The sequence below is a fragment of the Anomaloglossus baeobatrachus genome, chromosome 12, assembly GCF_048569485.1.
Source record: "Anomaloglossus baeobatrachus isolate aAnoBae1 chromosome 12, aAnoBae1.hap1, whole genome shotgun sequence".
Taxonomy (NCBI): domain Eukaryota; kingdom Metazoa; phylum Chordata; class Amphibia; order Anura; family Aromobatidae; genus Anomaloglossus; species Anomaloglossus baeobatrachus.
In genome coordinates, this window is record NC_134364.1 from 126,119,085 (window position 1) to 126,136,080 (window position 16,996).

The following is a 16,996-nucleotide window of genomic DNA, read 5'->3' on the forward strand; positions in this document are numbered from 1 at the left end:
CAGAGCGCACAGCACAGCATATACAGGAGCGGCTCACTACAGGGTGATCGGTGCAGAGCGCACAGCACAGCATATACAGGAGCGGCTCACTACAGGATGATCGGTGCAGAGTGCACAGCACAGCATATACAGGAGCGGCTCACTACAGGATGATCGGTGCAGAGCGCACAGCACAGCATATACAGGAGCGGCTCACTACAGGATGATCGGTGCAGAGCGCACAGCACAGCATATACAGGAGCGGCTCACTACAGGGTGATCGGTGCAGAGCGCACAGCACAGCATATACAGGAGCGGCTCACTACAGGATGATCGGTGCAGAGTGCACAGCACAGCATATACAGGAGCGGCTCACTACAGGATGATCGGTGCAGAGCGCACAGCACAGCATATACAGGAGCGGCTCACTACAGGATGATCGGTGCAGAGCGCACAGCACAGCATATACAGCAGCGGCTCGCTACAGGATGATCGGTGCAGAGCGCACAGCACAGCATATACAGCAGCGGCTCACTACAGGATGATCGGTGCAGAGCGCCCAGCACAGCATATACAGGAGCGGCTCACTACAGGATGATCGGTGCAGAGCGCACAGCACAGCATATACAGGAGCGGCTCACTACAGGATGATCGGTGCAGAGCGCACAGCACAGCATATACAGGAGCGGCTCACTACAGGGTGATCGGTGCAGAGCGCCCAGCACAGCATATACAGCAGCGGCTCACTACAGGGTGATCGGTGCAGAGCGCCCAGCACAGCATATACAGCAGCGGCTCACTACAGGATGATCGGTGCAGAGCGCACAGCACAGCATATACAGGAGCGGCTCACTACAGGATGATCGGTGCAGAGCGCACAGCACAGCATATACAGGAGCGGCTCACTACAGGATGATCGGTGCAGAGCGCACAGCACAGCATATACAGGAGCGGCTCACTACAGGGTGATCGGTGCAGAGCGCCCAGCACAGCATATACAGCAGCGGCTCACTACAGGATGATCGGTGCAGAGCGCACAGCACAGCATATACAGGAGCGGCTCACTACAGGATGATCGGTGCAGAGCGCACAGCACAGCATATACAGGAGCGGCTCACTACAGGATGATCGGTGCAGAGCGCACAGCACAGCATATACAGGAGCGGCTCACTACAGGATGATCGGTGCAGAGCGCACAGCACAGCATATACAGGAGCGGCTCACTACAGGGTGATCGGTGCAGAGCGCCCAGCACAGCATATACAGCAGCGGCTCACTACAGGATGATCGGTGCAGAGCGCACAGCACAGCATATACAGGAGCGGCTCACTACAGGATGATCGGTGCAGAGCGCACAGCACAGCATATACAGGAGCGGCTCACTACAGGATGATCGGTGCAGAGCGCACAGCACAGCATATACAGGAGCGGCTCACTACAGGATGATCGGTGCAGAGCGCACAGCACAGCATATACAGCAGCGGCTCACTACAGGATGATCGGTGCAGAGCGCACAGCACAGCATGGAGAGGAGCGGCTCACTACAGGATGATCGGTGCAGAGCGCACAGCACAGCATATACAGGAGCGGCTCACTACAGGATGATCGGTGCAGAGCGCACAGCACAGCATATACAGGAGCGGCTCACTACAGGATGATCGGTGCAGAGCGCCCAGCACAGCATATACAGGAGCGGCTCACTACAGGATGATCGGTGCAGAGTGCACAGCACAGCATATACAGGAGCGGCTCACTACAGGATGATCGGTGCAGAGCGCACAGCACAGCATATACAGGAGCGGCTCACTACAGGGTGATCGGTGCAGAGCGCACAGCATATACAGGAGCGGCTCACTACAGGGTGATCGGTGCAGAGTGCACAGCACAGCATATACAGGAGCGGCTCACTACAGGATGATCGGTGCAGAGCGCACAGCACAGCATATACAGGAGCGGCTCACTACAGGATGATCGCTGCAGAGCGCCCAGCACAGCATATACAGGAGCGGCTCACTACAGGATGATCGGTGCAGAGTGCACAGCACAGCATATACAGCAGCGGCTCACTACAGGGTGATCGGTGCAGAGCGCACAGCACAGCATATACAGGAGCGGCTCACTACAGGATGATCGGTGCAGAGCGCACAGCATATACAGGAGCGGCTCACTACAGGATGATCGGTGCAGAGCGCACAGCATATACAGGAGCGGCTCACTACAGGATGATCGGTGCAGAGCGCACAGCATATACAGGAGCGGCTCACTACAGGATGATCGGTGCAGAGCGCACAGCACAGCATATACAGGAGCGGCTCACTACAGGATGATCGGTGCAGAGCGCACAGCACAGCATATACAGCAGCGGCTCACTACAGGATGATCGGTGCAGAGCGCACAGCACAGCATATACAGCAGCGGCTCACTACAGGATGATCGGTGCAGAGCGCACAGCACAGCATATACAGGAGCGGCTCACTACAGGATGATCGGTGCAGAGTGCACAGCACAGCATATACAGGAGCGGCTCACTACAGGATGATCGGTGCAGAGCGCACAGCACAGCATATACAGGAGCGGCACACTACAGGATGATCGGTGCAGAGCGCACAGCATATACAGGAGCGGCTCACTACAGGATGATCGGTGCAGAGTGCACAGCACAGCATATACAGGAGCGGCTCACTACAGGATGATCGGTGCAGAGCGCCCAGCACAGCATATACAGGAGCGGCTCACTACAGGATGATCGGTGCAGAGTGCACAGCACAGCATATACAGGAGCGGCTCACTACAGGATGATCGGTGCAGAGCGCACAGCACAGCATATACAGGAGCGGCTCTCTACAGGATGATCGGTGCAGAGTGCACAGCACAGCATATACAGGAGCGGCTCACTACAGGATGATCGGTGCAGAGCGCACAGCACAGCATATACAGGAGCGGCTCACTACAGGATGATCGGTGCAGAGCGCACAGCATATACAGGAGCGGCTCACTACAGGATGATCGGTGCAGAGTGCACAGCACAGCATATACAGGAGCGGCTCACTACAGGATGATCGGTGCAGAGCGCCCAGCACAGCATATACAGGAGCGGCTCACTACAGGATGATCGGTGCAGAGTGCACAGCACAGCATATACAGGAGCGGCTCACTACAGGATGATCGGTGCAGAGCGCACAGCACAGCATATACAGGAGCGGCTCTCTACAGGATGATCGGTGCAGAGTGCACAGCACAGCATATACAGGAGCGGCTCACTACAGGATGATCGGTGCAGAGCGCACAGCACAGCATATACAGGAGCGGCTCACTACAGGATGATCGGTGCAGAGCGCACAGCATATACAGGAGCGGCTCACTACAGGATGATCGGTGCAGAGTGCACAGCACAGCATATACAGGAGCGGCTCACTACAGGATGATCGGTGCAGAGTGCACAGCACAGCATATACAGGAGCGGCTCACTACAGGGTGATCGGTGCAGAGCGCACAGCACAGCATATACAGGAGCGGCTCACTACAGGGTGATCGGTGCAGAGTGCACAGCACAGCATATACAGGAGCGGCTCACTACAGGATGATCGGTGCAGAGTGCACAGCACAGCATATACAGGAGCGGCTCACTACAGGGTGATCGGTGCAGAGTGCACAGCACAGCATATACAGGAGCGGCTCACTACAGGGTGATCGGTGCAGAGTGCACAGCACAGCATATACAGGAGCGGCTCACTACAGGATGATCGGTGCAGAGCGCACAGCACAGCATATACAGGAGCGGCTCTCTACAGGATGATCGGTGCAGAGTGCACAGCACAGCATATACAGGAGCGGCTCACTACAGGATGATCGGTGCAGAGCGCACAGCACAGCATATACAGGAGCGGCTCACTACAGGATGATCGGTGCAGAGCGCACAGCATATACAGGAGCGGCTCACTACAGGATGATCGGTGCAGAGTGCACAGCACAGCATATACAGGAGCGGCTCACTACAGGATGATCGGTGCAGAGTGCACAGCACAGCATATACAGGAGCGGCTCACTACAGGGTGATCGGTGCAGAGCGCACAGCACAGCATATACAGGAGCGGCTCACTACAGGGTGATCGGTGCAGAGTGCACAGCACAGCATATACAGGAGCGGCTCACTACAGGATGATCGGTGCAGAGTGCACAGCACAGCATATACAGGAGCGGCTCACTACAGGGTGATCGGTGCAGAGTGCACAGCACAGCATATACAGGAGCGGCTCACTACAGGGTGATCGGTGCAGAGTGCACAGCACAGCATATACAGGAGCGGCTCACTACAGGGTGATCGGTGCAGAGTGCACAGCACAGCATATACAGGAGCGGCTCACTACAGGATGATCGGTGCAGAGCGCACAGCACAGCATATACAGGAGCGGCTCTCTACAGGATGATCGGTGCAGAGTGCACAGCACAGCATATACAGGAGCGGCTCACTACAGGATGATCGGTGCAGAGTGCACAGCACAGCATATACAGGAGCGGCTCACTACAGGGTGATCGGTGCAGAGTGCACAGCACAGCATATACAGGAGCGGCTCACTACAGGGTGATCGGTGCAGAGTGCACAGCACAGCATATACAGGAGCGGCTCACTACAGGGTGATCGGTGCAGAGTGCACAGCACAGCATATACAGGAGCGGCTCACTACAGGATGATCGGTGCAGAGCGCACAGCACAGCATATACAGGAGCGGCTCACTACAGAGACGTATAAAGCACCGAATATTAGAAAGCGCAAGACCCAGCGATCACCCTATGCTGACAATATATGGGAGGATTTAAAGGGACAGAACCCCGTATACCTATATATCCACAACACTAATTACAGATCCATTTATACCAGCTCTCCTAACCTGTGACTCTCACCTGCTGTAGAACTACAAATCCCAGCATGCCCGGACACCTCATGTAATGCAGCTACAGCCCCACTTCTAATAGACGCTGCACATATTATATCTGAGACTCCACCGCAAAGAAATGCAGAGACAATGCTTCATTGTGTCACCCTCCACATGTAAAGACACAGCACAACATTATATTTAAAGGGACAGCACAACATTATATTTAAAGGGACAGCACAATATTATATTTAAAGGGACAGTACAACATTAGTTTCGCTCATCATGGGGATCTCAGTGTCAGGTTGTCAGGAGCTCGGCACAGTACGAGCGCCTCCTGTTAGTACCTGTTGTCGGGTTGTCAGGAGCTCGGCACTGTAGGAGTGACTCTTGCGGGGTTGTCGGGCACAGTGTGATACCCTCTGCTATATCTCCATTACCTGTTGTCGGGTTGTCAGGAGCTCGGCACAGTACGAGGCCCCCTGTAGTACCTGTGTCGGGTTGTCAGGAGCTCGGCACAGTACGAGCGCCCCTTGTATTACCTGTTGTCGGGTTGTCAGGAGCTCGGCACAGTACGAGCGCCCCCTGTAGTACCTGTTGTGGGGTTGTCAGGAGCTCGGCACAGTACGAGCGCCCCCTGTAGTACCTGTTGTCGGGTTGTCAGGAGCTCGGCACAGTACGAGCGCCCCCTGTAGTACCTGTTGTCGGGTTGTCAGGAGCTCGGCACAGTACGAGCGCCCCCTGTAGTACCTGTTGTCGGGTTGTCAGGAGCTCGGCACAGTACGAGCGCCCCCTGTAGTACCTGTTGTCGGGTTGTCAGGAGCTCGGCACAGTACGAGCGCCCCCTGTAGTACCTGTTGTCGGGTTGTCAGGAGCTCGGCACAGTACGAGGCCCCCTGTAGTACCTGTTGTCGGGTTGTCAGGAGCTCGGCACAGTACGAGGCCCCCTGTAGTACCTGTTGTCGGGTTGTCAGGAGCTCGGCACAGTACGAGGCCCCCTGTAGTACCTGTGTCGGGTTGTCAGGAGCTCGGCACAGTACGAGCGCCCCTTGTATTACCTGTTGTCGGGTTGTCAGGAGCTCGGCACAGTACGAGCGCCCCCTGTAGTACCTGTTGTGGGGTTGTCAGGAGCTCGGCACAGTACGAGCGCCCCCTGTAGTACCTGTTGTCGGGTTGTCAGGAGCTCGGCACAGTACGAGCGCCCCCTGTAGTACCTGTTGTCGGGTTGTCAGGAGCTCGGCACAGTACGAGCGCCCCCTGTAGTACCTGTTGTCGGGTTGTCAGGAGCTCGGCACAGTACGAGCGCCCCCTGTAGTACCTGTTGTCGGGTTGTCAGGAGCTCGGCACAGTACGAGCGCCCCCTGTAGTACCTGTTGTCGGGTTGTCAGGAGCTCGGCACAGTACGAGCGCCCCCTGTAGTACCTGTTGTCGGGTTGTCAGGAGCTCGGCACAGTACGAGCGCCCCCTGTAGTACCTGTTGTCGGGTTGTCAGGAGCTCGGCACAGTACGAGCACCCCCTGTAGTACCTGTGTCGGGTTGTCAGGAGCTCGGCACAGTACGAGCGCCCCCTGTAGTACCTGTTGTCGGGTTGTCAGGAGCTCGGCACAGTACGAGCGCCCCCTGTAGTACCTGTTGTCGGGTTGTCAGGAGCTCGGCACAGTACGAGGCCCCCTGTAGTACCTGTTGTCGGGTTGTCAGGAGCTCGGCACAGTACGAGCACCCCCTGTAGTACCTGTTGTCGGGTTGTCAGGAGCTCGGCACAGTACGAGGCCCCCTGTAGTACCTGTGTCGGGTTGTCAGGAGCTCGGCACAGTACGAGCGCCCCTTGTATTACCTGTTGTCGGGTTGTCAGGAGCTCGGCACAGTACGAGCGCCCCCTGTAGTACCTGTTGTGGGGTTGTCAGGAGCTCGGCACAGTACGAGCGCCCCCTGTAGTACCTGTTGTCGGGTTGTCAGGAGCTCGGCACAGTACGAGCGCCCCCTGTAGTACCTGTTGTCGGGTTGTCAGGAGCTCGGCACAGTACGAGCGCCCCCTGTAGTACCTGTTGTCGGGTTGTCAGGAGCTCGGCACAGTACGAGCGCCCCCTGTAGTACCTGTTGTCGGGTTGTCAGGAGCTCGGCACAGTACGAGCGCCCCCTGTAGTACCTGTTGTCGGGTTGTCAGGAGCTCGGCACAGTACGAGGCCCCCTGTAGTACCTGTTGTCGGGTTGTCAGGAGCTCGGCACAGTACGAGGCCCCCTGTAGTACCTGTTGTCGGGTTGTCAGGAGCTCGGCACAGTACGAGGCCCCCTGTAGTACCTGTGTCGGGTTGTCAGGAGCTCGGCACAGTACGAGCGCCCCTTGTATTACCTGTTGTCGGGTTGTCAGGAGCTCGGCACAGTACGAGCGCCCCCTGTAGTACCTGTTGTGGGGTTGTCAGGAGCTCGGCACAGTACGAGCGCCCCCTGTAGTACCTGTTGTCGGGTTGTCAGGAGCTCGGCACAGTACGAGCGCCCCCTGTAGTACCTGTTGTCGGGTTGTCAGGAGCTCGGCACAGTACGAGCGCCCCCTGTAGTACCTGTTGTCGGGTTGTCAGGAGCTCGGCACAGTACGAGCGCCCCCTGTAGTACCTGTTGTCGGGTTGTCAGGAGCTCGGCACAGTACGAGCGCCCCCTGTAGTACCTGTTGTCGGGTTGTCAGGAGCTCGGCACAGTACGAGCGCCCCCTGTAGTACCTGTTGTCGGGTTGTCAGGAGCTCGGCACAGTACGAGCGCCCCCTGTAGTACCTGTGTCGGGTTGTCAGGAGCTCGGCACAGTACGAGCGCCCCCTGTAGTACCTGTTGTCGGGTTGTCAGGAGCTCGGCACAGTACGAGCGCCCCCTGTAGTACCTGTTGTCGGGTTGTCAGGAGCTCGGCACAGTACGAGGCCCCCTGTAGTACCTGTTGTCGGGTTGTCAGGAGCTCGGCACAGTACGAGCACCCCCTGTAGTACCTGTTGTCGGGTTGTCAGGAGCTCGGCACAGTACGAGGCCCCCTGTTAGTACCTGTGTCGGGTTGTCAGGAGCTCGGCACAGTACGAGCACCCCCTGTAGTACCTGTTGTCCGGTTGTCAGGAGCTCAGCACAGTACGAGCGCCCCCTGTAGTACCTGTGTCGGGTTGTCAGGAGCTCGGCACAGTACGAGCACCCCCTGTAGTACCTGTTGTCCGGTTGTCAGGAGCTCAGCACAGTACGAGCGCCCCCTGTAGTACCTGTTGTCGGGTTGTCAGGAGCTCGGCACAGTATGAGCGCCCCCTGTAGTACCTGTGTCGGGTTGTCAGGAGCTCGGCACAGTATGAGCGCCCCCTGTAGTACCTGTTGTCGGGTTGTCAGGAGCTCGGCACAGTATGAGCGCCCCCTGTAGTACCTGTTGTCGGGTTGTCAGGAGCTCGGCACAGTATGAGCGCCCCCTGTAGTACCTGTTGTCGGGTTGTCAGGAGCTCGGCACAGTATGAGCGCCCCCTGTAGTACCTGTTGTCGGGTTGTCAGGAGCTCGGCACAGTATGAGCGCCCCCTGTAGTACCTGTTGTGGGGTTGTCAGGAGCTCGGCACAGTATGAGCGCCTCCTGTAGTACCTGTGTCGGGTTGTCAGGAGCTCGGCACAGTACGAGCGCCCCCTGTAGTACCTGTGTCGGGTTGTCAGGAGCTCGGCACAGTACGAGCGCCCCCTGTAGTACCTGTTGTCGGGTTGTCAGGAGCTCGGCACAGTATGAGCGCCCCCTGTAGTACCTGTTGTCGGGTTGTCAGGAGCTCGGCACAGTATGAGCGCCCCCTGTAGTACCTGTTGTCGGGTTGTCAGGAGCTCGGCACAGTATGAGCGCCCCCTGTAGTACCTGTTGTCGGGTTGTCAGGAGCTCGGCACAGTATGAGCGCCCCCTGTAGTACCTGTTGTCGGGTTGTCAGGAGCTCGGCACAGTATGAGCGCCCCCTGTAGTACCTGTTGTCGGGTTGTCAGGAGCTCGGCACAGTATGAGCGCCCCCTGTAGTACCTGTTGTGGGGTTGTCAGGAGCTCGGCACAGTATGAGCGCCCCCTGTAGTACCTGTGTCGGGTTGTCAGGAGCTCGGCACAGTACGAGCGCCCCCTGTAGTACCTGTGTCAGGTTGTCAGGAGCTCGGCACAGTACGAGCGCCCCCTGTTAGTACCTGTTGTCGGGTTGTCAGGAGCTCGGCACAGTACGAGCGCCCCCTGTAGTACCTGTGTCGGGTTGTCAGGAGCTCGGCACAGTACGAGCGCCCCCTCTAGTACCTGTTGTCGGGTTGTCAGGAGCTCAGCACAGTACGAGCGCCCCCTGTAGTACCTGTGTCGGGTTGTCAGGAGCTCGGCACAGTACGAGCACCCCCTGTAGTACCTGTTGTCGGGTTGTCAGGAGCTCAGCACAGTACGAGAGCCCCCTGTAGTACCTGTGTCGGGTTGTCAGGAGCTCGGCACAGTACGAGCGCCCCCTGTAGTACCTGTGTCGGGTTGTCAGGAGCTCGGCACAGTACGAGCACCCCCTGTAGTACCTGTTGTCGGGTTGTCAGGAGCTCGGCACAGTACGAGCGCCCCCTGTAGTACCTGTGTCGGGTTGTCAGGAGCTCGGCACAGTACGAGCTCCCCCTGTAGTACCTGTTGTCGGGTTGTCAGGAGCTCGGCACAGTACGAGGCCCCCTGTAGTACCTGTTGTCGGGTTGTCAGGAGCTCGGCACAGTACGTGGCCCCCTGTAGTACCTGTTGTCGGGTTGTCAGGAGCTCGGCACAGTACGAGCGCCCCCTGTAGTACCTGTTGTCGGGTTGTCAGGAGCTCGGCACAGTACGAGGCCCCCTGTAGTACCTGTTGTCGGGTTGTCAGGAGCTCGGCACAGTACGAGGCCCCCTGTAGTACCTGTTGTCGGGTTGTCAGGAGCTCAGCACAGTACGAGCGCCCCCTGTAGTACCTGTTGTCGGGTTGTCAGGAGCTCGGCACAGTACGAGCGCCCCCTGTAGTACCTGTTGTCGGGTTGTCAGGAGCTCGGCACAGTACGAGCGCCCCCTGTTAGTACCTGTTGTCGGGTTGTCAGGAGCTCGGCACAGTACGAGCGCCCCCTGTAGTACCTGTTGTCGGGTTGTCAGGAGCTCGGCACAGTACGTGGCCCCCTGTAGTACCTGTTGTCGGGTTGTCAGGAGCTCGGCACAGTACGAGCGCCCCCTGTTAGTACCTGTTGTCGGGTTGTCAGGAGCTCGGCACAGTACGAGCGCCCCCTGTAGTACCTGTTGTCGGGTTGTCAGGAGCTCGGCACAGTACGAGCACCCCCTGTAGTACCTGTTGTCGGGTTGTCAGGAGCTCGGCACAGTACGTGGCCCCCTGTAGTACCTGTTGTCGGGTTGTCAGGAGCTCGGCACTGTAGGAGTGACTCTTGCGGGGTTGTCGGGCGCAGTGTGATACCCTCTGCTATATCTCCATTACCTGGTGTCCGGTTGTCAGGAGCCTGGCACAGGATGAATGCGGTTCCTCAAATCATTGACTCACATTGATGAGCAGCCCGGAAATCATTTACAGACAGAAACTGTACGTCACACATAGCACAGCAGGAATGTGACACCCACAGGGCGAGCGCCGCCTCACCTGCGACACCACAGCCGCGCTCCACCCACACTGCCCGCCTCACCGTATGCACCGTGTGTGGCCCGTGCCCCGGTGAGTGTAATGGGACCCTCTCAGCTCTCGTGTGTGGCCCGTGCCCCGGTGAGTGTAATGGGACCCTCTCAGCTCTCGTGTGTGGCCCGTGCCCCGGTGATTGTAATGGGACCCTCTCAGCTCTCGTGTGTGGCCCGTGCCCCGGTGAGTGTAATGGGACCCTCTCAGCTCTCGTGTGTGGCCCGTGCCCCGGTGAGTGTAATGGGACCCTCTCAGCTCAGGAGCTACAGTGGGAAACAAGTATTTCATCCTCTGCCGATTTTACAAGTTTTCCACCTGCAAAGAACGGCGCGATCTGTAATCTTTATTGTAGATACACTACAACTGTGACCGACAGAACCCCCGAAAGCCAGAAGATCCATTCTTATGGTTTGTAAATAAATGCATTTTATTGCATGAAATAAGTATTTGATACAATAAAACAAAAGAGAACTGAAAATCTGGTAGAAACCTTTGTCTGCGGTTACAGAGGTCAGACGTTTCCGGTAGTTCTTGACCAGGTTTGCACACACTGCAGCAGGGGTTTTGGCCGACTCCTCCATACAGATCTTCCCCAGATCTTTCAGGTCACTCCTCCATACAGATCTTCTCCATATCTCTCAGGTCACTCCTCCATACAGATCTTCTCCATATCTCTCAGGTCACTCCTCCATACAGATCTTCTCCATATCTCTCAGGTCACTCCTCCATACAGATCTTCTCCATATCTCTCAGGTCACTCCTCCATACAGATCTTCTCCATATCTCTCAGGTCACTCCTCCATACAGATCTTCTCCATATCTCTCAGGTCACTCCTCCATACAGATCTTCTCCATATCTCTCAGGTCACTCCTCCATACAGATCTTCTCCATATCTCTCAGGTCACTCCTCCATACAGATCTTCTCCATATCTCTCAGGTCACTCCTCCATACAGATCTTCTCCAGATCTTTCAGGTCACTCCTCCATACAGATCTTCTCCAGATCTTTCAGGTCACTCCTCCATACAGATCTTCTCCAGATCTCTCAGGTCACTCCCCCATACAGATCTTCTCCAGATCTCTCAGGTCACTCCTCCATACAGATCTTCTCCAGATTTCTCAGGTCACTCCTCCATACAGATCTTCTCCAGATCTCTCAGGTCACTCCCCCATACAGATCTTCTCCAGATCTTTCAGGTCGCTCCTCCATACAGATCTTCTCCAGATCTTTCAGGTCACTCCTCCATACAGATCTTCTCCAGATCTCTCAGGTCACTCCCCCATACAGATCTCCAGATCTCTCAGGTCACTCCCCCATACAGATCTTCTCCATATCTCTCAGGTCGCTCCTCCATACAGATCTTCTCCAGATCTCTCAGGTCACTCCTCCATACAGATCTTCTCCAGATCTCTCAGGTCACTCCTCCATACAGATCTTCTCCAGATCTCTCAGGCGACTCCTCCATACAGATCTTCTCCAGATCTCTCAGGTCACTCCCCCATACAGATCTTCTCCATATCTCTCAGGTCACTCCTCCATACAGATCTTCTCCAGATTTCTCAGGTCACTCCTCCATACAGATCTTCTCCAGATCTCTCAGGTCACTCCCCCATACAGATCTCCAGATCTTTCAGGTCGCTCCTCCATACAGATCTTCTCCAGATCTTTCAGGGCACTCCTCCATACAGATCTTCTCCAGATCTTTTAGGTCGCTCCTCCATACAGATCTTCTCCAGATCTCTCAGGTCACTCCTCCATACAGATCTCCAGATCTCTCAGGTCACTCCTCCATACAGATCTTCTCCAGATCTCTCAGGTCACTCCTCCATACAGATCTTCTCCAGATCTCTCAGGTCACTCCTCCATACAGATCTTCTCCAGATCTCTCAGGTCACTCCTCCATACAGATCTTCTCCAGATCTTTCCGATCACTCCTCCATACAGATCTTCTCCAGATCTCTCAGGTCACTCCTTCCTCCATACAGATCTTCTCCAGATCTTTCAGGTCACTCCTCCATACAGATCTTCTCCAGATCTTTCAGGTCACTCCTCCATACAGATTTTCTCCAGATCTCTCAGGTCACTCCTCCATACAGATCTTCTCCAGATCTCTCAGGTCACTCCTTTATACAGATCTTCTCCAGATCTCTCAGGTCACTCCTCCATACAGATCTTCTCCAGATCTTTCAGGTCACTCCTCCATACAGATCTTCTCCAGATCTTTCAGGTCACTCCTCCAAACAGATCTTCTCCAGATCTCTCAGGTCACTCCTCCATACAGATCTTCTCCAGATCTCTCAGGTCACTCCTCCATACAGATCTACTCCAGATCTTTCAGGTCACTCCTCCATACAGATCTTCTCCAGATCTTTCAGGACACTCCTCCATACAGATCTTCTCCACATCTTTCAGGTTTCAGGGCTGTCACTGGCCACATTGAGTTTCAGCTCCCTTCAAAGATTTTCCATTGGGTTGTTGTCTGGAGACTGGATAGACGACTCCAGGACCTTGAAATGCTTCTTATAGAGTCGCTCCTTAGTTGCCCTGGCTGTGTGTTTATGGTCATTGTCATGCTGGAAGACCGAGCCACGACCCATCTTCAATGCTCTAACTGAGGGAAGAACGTTGTTGGCCAAAATCTCGCAATCCATGACCCCATCAATCCTCCTTTAACTACTACGGTGCAGTCATCCTATCCCCTTTGCAGAAAAACTCCCCTAAAATATGATATGTCCACCCTCTTGCTTCACAGTTTTGACGGTATTCTCCTTTTTCAAACAAAGGGAGTGGAGTTGAAACAATATTTTGGTTTCATTTAACACATGACCTTCTCCCATGCCTCCTATGGATCATCCAGATGGTCACCGGTGAACTTCAAACGGGTCTGGACATATGCTGGTATGAGCAGGGGGGACCTTGCGTGGCCTACAGGATTTTAATCCATGACAGTGTAGTGTGTTACTAACGGTGATCTTTGAGATGGTGATCCCAGCTCTCTTCAGGTCATTGACCAGATCCTCCAGTCTAGTTCTGGGCTGATTCCTGACCTTTCTAAGAATCATCCTTACCCCAAGAAGCGAGATTTTGTATGGACCTCAGAGCGAGTAAGATTGACAGTCATCTTGTGTTTCTTCCATTTTCTAATAATTGTGCCAACAGTTGTTGCCTTCTCACCAAGCTGCTTGCCTATTGTCCTGTAGCCCATTCCAGTCTTGTGCAGATCTACAATTTTGCTCCTGGTGTCTTTAGTCAGCTCTTTGGTCTTGGCCATGGTGGAGAGGTTGGAGTGTGATTGAGCGTGTGGACAGGTGTGTCTTATATACAGGTAACTAGGTCACACAGGTGCAATTAATACAGGTAATCAGTGCAGAGTAGGAGAAAACACAACAGCTCCGTGAGAACAGAATTCTTGGGGATCAAATATTTATTTCATGCAATAAAATGCTAATTGATTATTTTATAAATCATACAATGAGATTTTCTGGTTCTTTTTCTTCTGTCTGTCACCGTTGAAGATACCTATGATACAAATTACAGACCCCTCCATTCTTTGTAGGTGGGAAATCTTGCGAAATCGGCAGAGGATCAAATACTTACTTTCCCCACTGTACATGATGTGTTGTTTCAAGACCTCTGCTTGCTGACAATGAAAAACTACTAAAGGCAAAAACCCATTCTGACCTAGACCAGCAAAAGTGCTGTTACAATGTATCAGTGCGTGTTCCCGGGTGATTGTCCAGACTGATACATTGTAACAAGCAAATCAGCTGTATGATAGCAAGCTGAGAAGATAAAGCACAAAGTACATGGAGAGGTGGAGTGGCAGATACGGAAAGTGTTAGTGTATGGGGGGACGCTGTGGGTATGGACCACAGTCAGCAGAACCCCCAGAATCCGGCGGGCCCTGGCCCATTTCACCAGTGTCTCCAGTACTGAGGGTAAATCAGTCAGCCGACAGGGAAAGGGTTAACAGCGAGGAGGATCAAGGACGCAGCTATAAAGTCTGTGTAATCCTGTAAACACGCCACACACGCCCGCTTACCCGCATCGGGCACATAGTACTGCCGCCACTCACCAGCAACGGGCACATAGTACTGCCGCCACTCACCAGCACCGGGCACATAGTACTGCCGCCACTCACCAGCACCGGGCACATAGTACTGCCGCCACTCACCAGCACCGGGCACATAGTACTGCCGCCACTCACCAGCACCGGGCACATAGTACTGCCGCCACTCACCAGCAACGAGCACATAGTACTGCAGCCACTCACCAGCACCGGGCACATAGTACTGCCGCCACTCACCAGCACCGGGCACATAGTACTGCCGCCACTCACCAGCAACGGGCACATACGGTAGTACTGCCGCCACTCACCAGCACCGGGCACATAGTGCTGCCGCCACTCACCAGCAACGGGCACATAGTACTGCCGCCACTCACCAGCAACGGGCACATAGTACTGCCGCCACTCACCAGCAACGGGCACATAGTACTGCCGCCACTCACCAGCACCGGGCACATAGTGCTGCCGCCACTCACCAGCAACGGGCACATAGTACTGCCGCCACTCACCAGCAACGGGCACATAGTACTGCCGCCACTCACCAGCAACGGGCACATAGTACTGCCGCCACTCACCAGCACCGGGCACATAGTACTGCCGCCACTCACCAGCAACGGGCACATAGTACTGCCGCCACTCACCAGCAACGGGCACATAGTACTGCCGCCACTCACCAGCAACGGGCACATAGTACTGCCGCCACTCACCAGCAACGGGCACATAGTACTGCCGCCACTCACCAGCACCGGGCACATAGTACTGCCGCCACTCACCAGCACCGGGCACATAGTACTGCCGCCACTCACCAGCACCGGGCACATAGTACTGCCGCCACTCACCAGCACCGGGCACATAGTACTGCCGCCACTCACCAGCAACGGGCACATAGTACTGCCGCCACTCACCAGCAACGGGCACATAGTACTGCCGCCACTCACCAGCAACGGGCACATAGTACTGCCGCCACTCACCCGCACCGGGCACATAGTACTGCCGCCACTCACCAGCAACGGGCACATAGTACTGCCACCACTCACCAGCAACGGGCACATAGTACTGCCGCCACTCACCAGCAACGGGCACATAGTACTGCCGCCACTCACCAGCACCGGGCACATAGTACTGCCGCCACTCACCAGCACCGGGCACATAGTACTGCCGCCACTCACCAGCACTGGGCACATAGTACTGCCGCCACTCACCAGCACCGGGCACATAGTACTGCCGCCACTCACCAGCACCGGGCACATAGTACTGCCGCCACTCACCAGCACCGGGCACATAGTACTGCCGCCACTCACCAGCAACGGGCACATAGTACTGCCACCACTCACCAGCACCGGGCACATAGTACTGCCGCCACTCACCAGCACCGGGCACATAGTACTGCCGCCACTCACCAGCACTGGGCACATAGTACTGCCGCCACTCACCGTAATTGTGCCCGGGAGTGTCACCTCATACACACCGGGAGAAAGACAGGGATAGAGGGATAAATAGAGGGATAGATAGATAGATAGATAGATGGATGGATGGATAGGGGGATAGATAGATAGATAGATAGATAGAGGGATAGATAGATAGAGGGATAGAGAGATAGATAGATAGATAGATAGATAGAGGGATAGATAGATAGATAGAGGGATAGATAGATAGATAGAGGGATAGATAGATAGATAGATAGAGGGATAGATAGATAGATAGATAGATAGATAGAGGGATAGATAGATAGATAGATAGATAGAGGAATAGATAGATAGATAGATAGAGGGATAGATAGATAGATAGATAGATAGATAGAGGGATAGATAGATAGATAGATAGAGGGATAGATAGATAGATAGAGGGATAGATAGATAGATAGAGGGATAGATAGATAGATAGATAGATAGATAGATAGATAGATAGAGGGATAGATAGAGAGATAGATAGATAGAGGGATAGATAGATAGAGGGATAGATAGATAGATAGAGGGATAGAGGGATAGATAGAGGGATAGATAGATAGATAGATAGATAGATAGATAGAGGGATAGATAGATAGATAGATAGATAGAGGGATAGATAGATGGATGGATGGATGGATGGATGGATAGATGGATGGATGGATGGATGGATGGATGGATAGATGGATGGATGGATGGATAGATGGATAGATGGATGGATGGATAGATGGATAGATAGAGGGATAGATAGATGGATAGATAGAGGGATAGATATAGGGATAGATAGAGGGATAGATAGAGGGATAGATAGATAGATAGAGGGATAGATAGATAGAGGGATAGATAGAGGAATAGATAGAGGGATAGATAGAGATATAGATAGATAGATAGATAGATAGATAGAGGGATAGATAGAGGAATAGATAGAGGGATAGATAGAGGGATAGATAGATAGATAGATGGATAGATAGAGGAATAGATAGAGGGATAGATAGAT

General features: G+C 54.5%; 1 protein-coding gene and 1 long non-coding RNA gene across 5 annotated transcripts in view; one reads left to right on the forward strand and one right to left on the reverse strand.

The window, feature by feature from the left end:
• The window catches only part of SEMA4A (semaphorin 4A), a 105,665-nt gene that overhangs the window by 48,843 nt on the left and 39,826 nt on the right, over window positions 1-16,996 (reverse strand). The window contains exon 1 of one of the 4 annotated variants that reach the window (XM_075330959.1): window positions 10,296-10,371. The exons of 2 other annotated variants lie outside the window; for them this stretch is intronic. The gene's annotated coding sequence lies outside the window, so the exon portion shown is untranslated. Of the gene's footprint in view, window positions 1-4,881; window positions 4,925-10,295; window positions 10,372-16,996 lie in introns of those variants that run through there. One more of the 4 variants, XM_075330960.1, reaches the window with a different exon arrangement.
• The window catches only part of LOC142258377 (uncharacterized), a 64,758-nt gene continuing 58,300 nt past the window's right edge, over window positions 10,539-16,996 (forward strand). The window contains exon 1 of the long non-coding RNA XR_012727758.1: window positions 10,539-10,718. This is a non-coding gene — a long non-coding RNA (uncharacterized LOC142258377). The remainder of the gene's footprint in view (window positions 10,719-16,996) is intronic.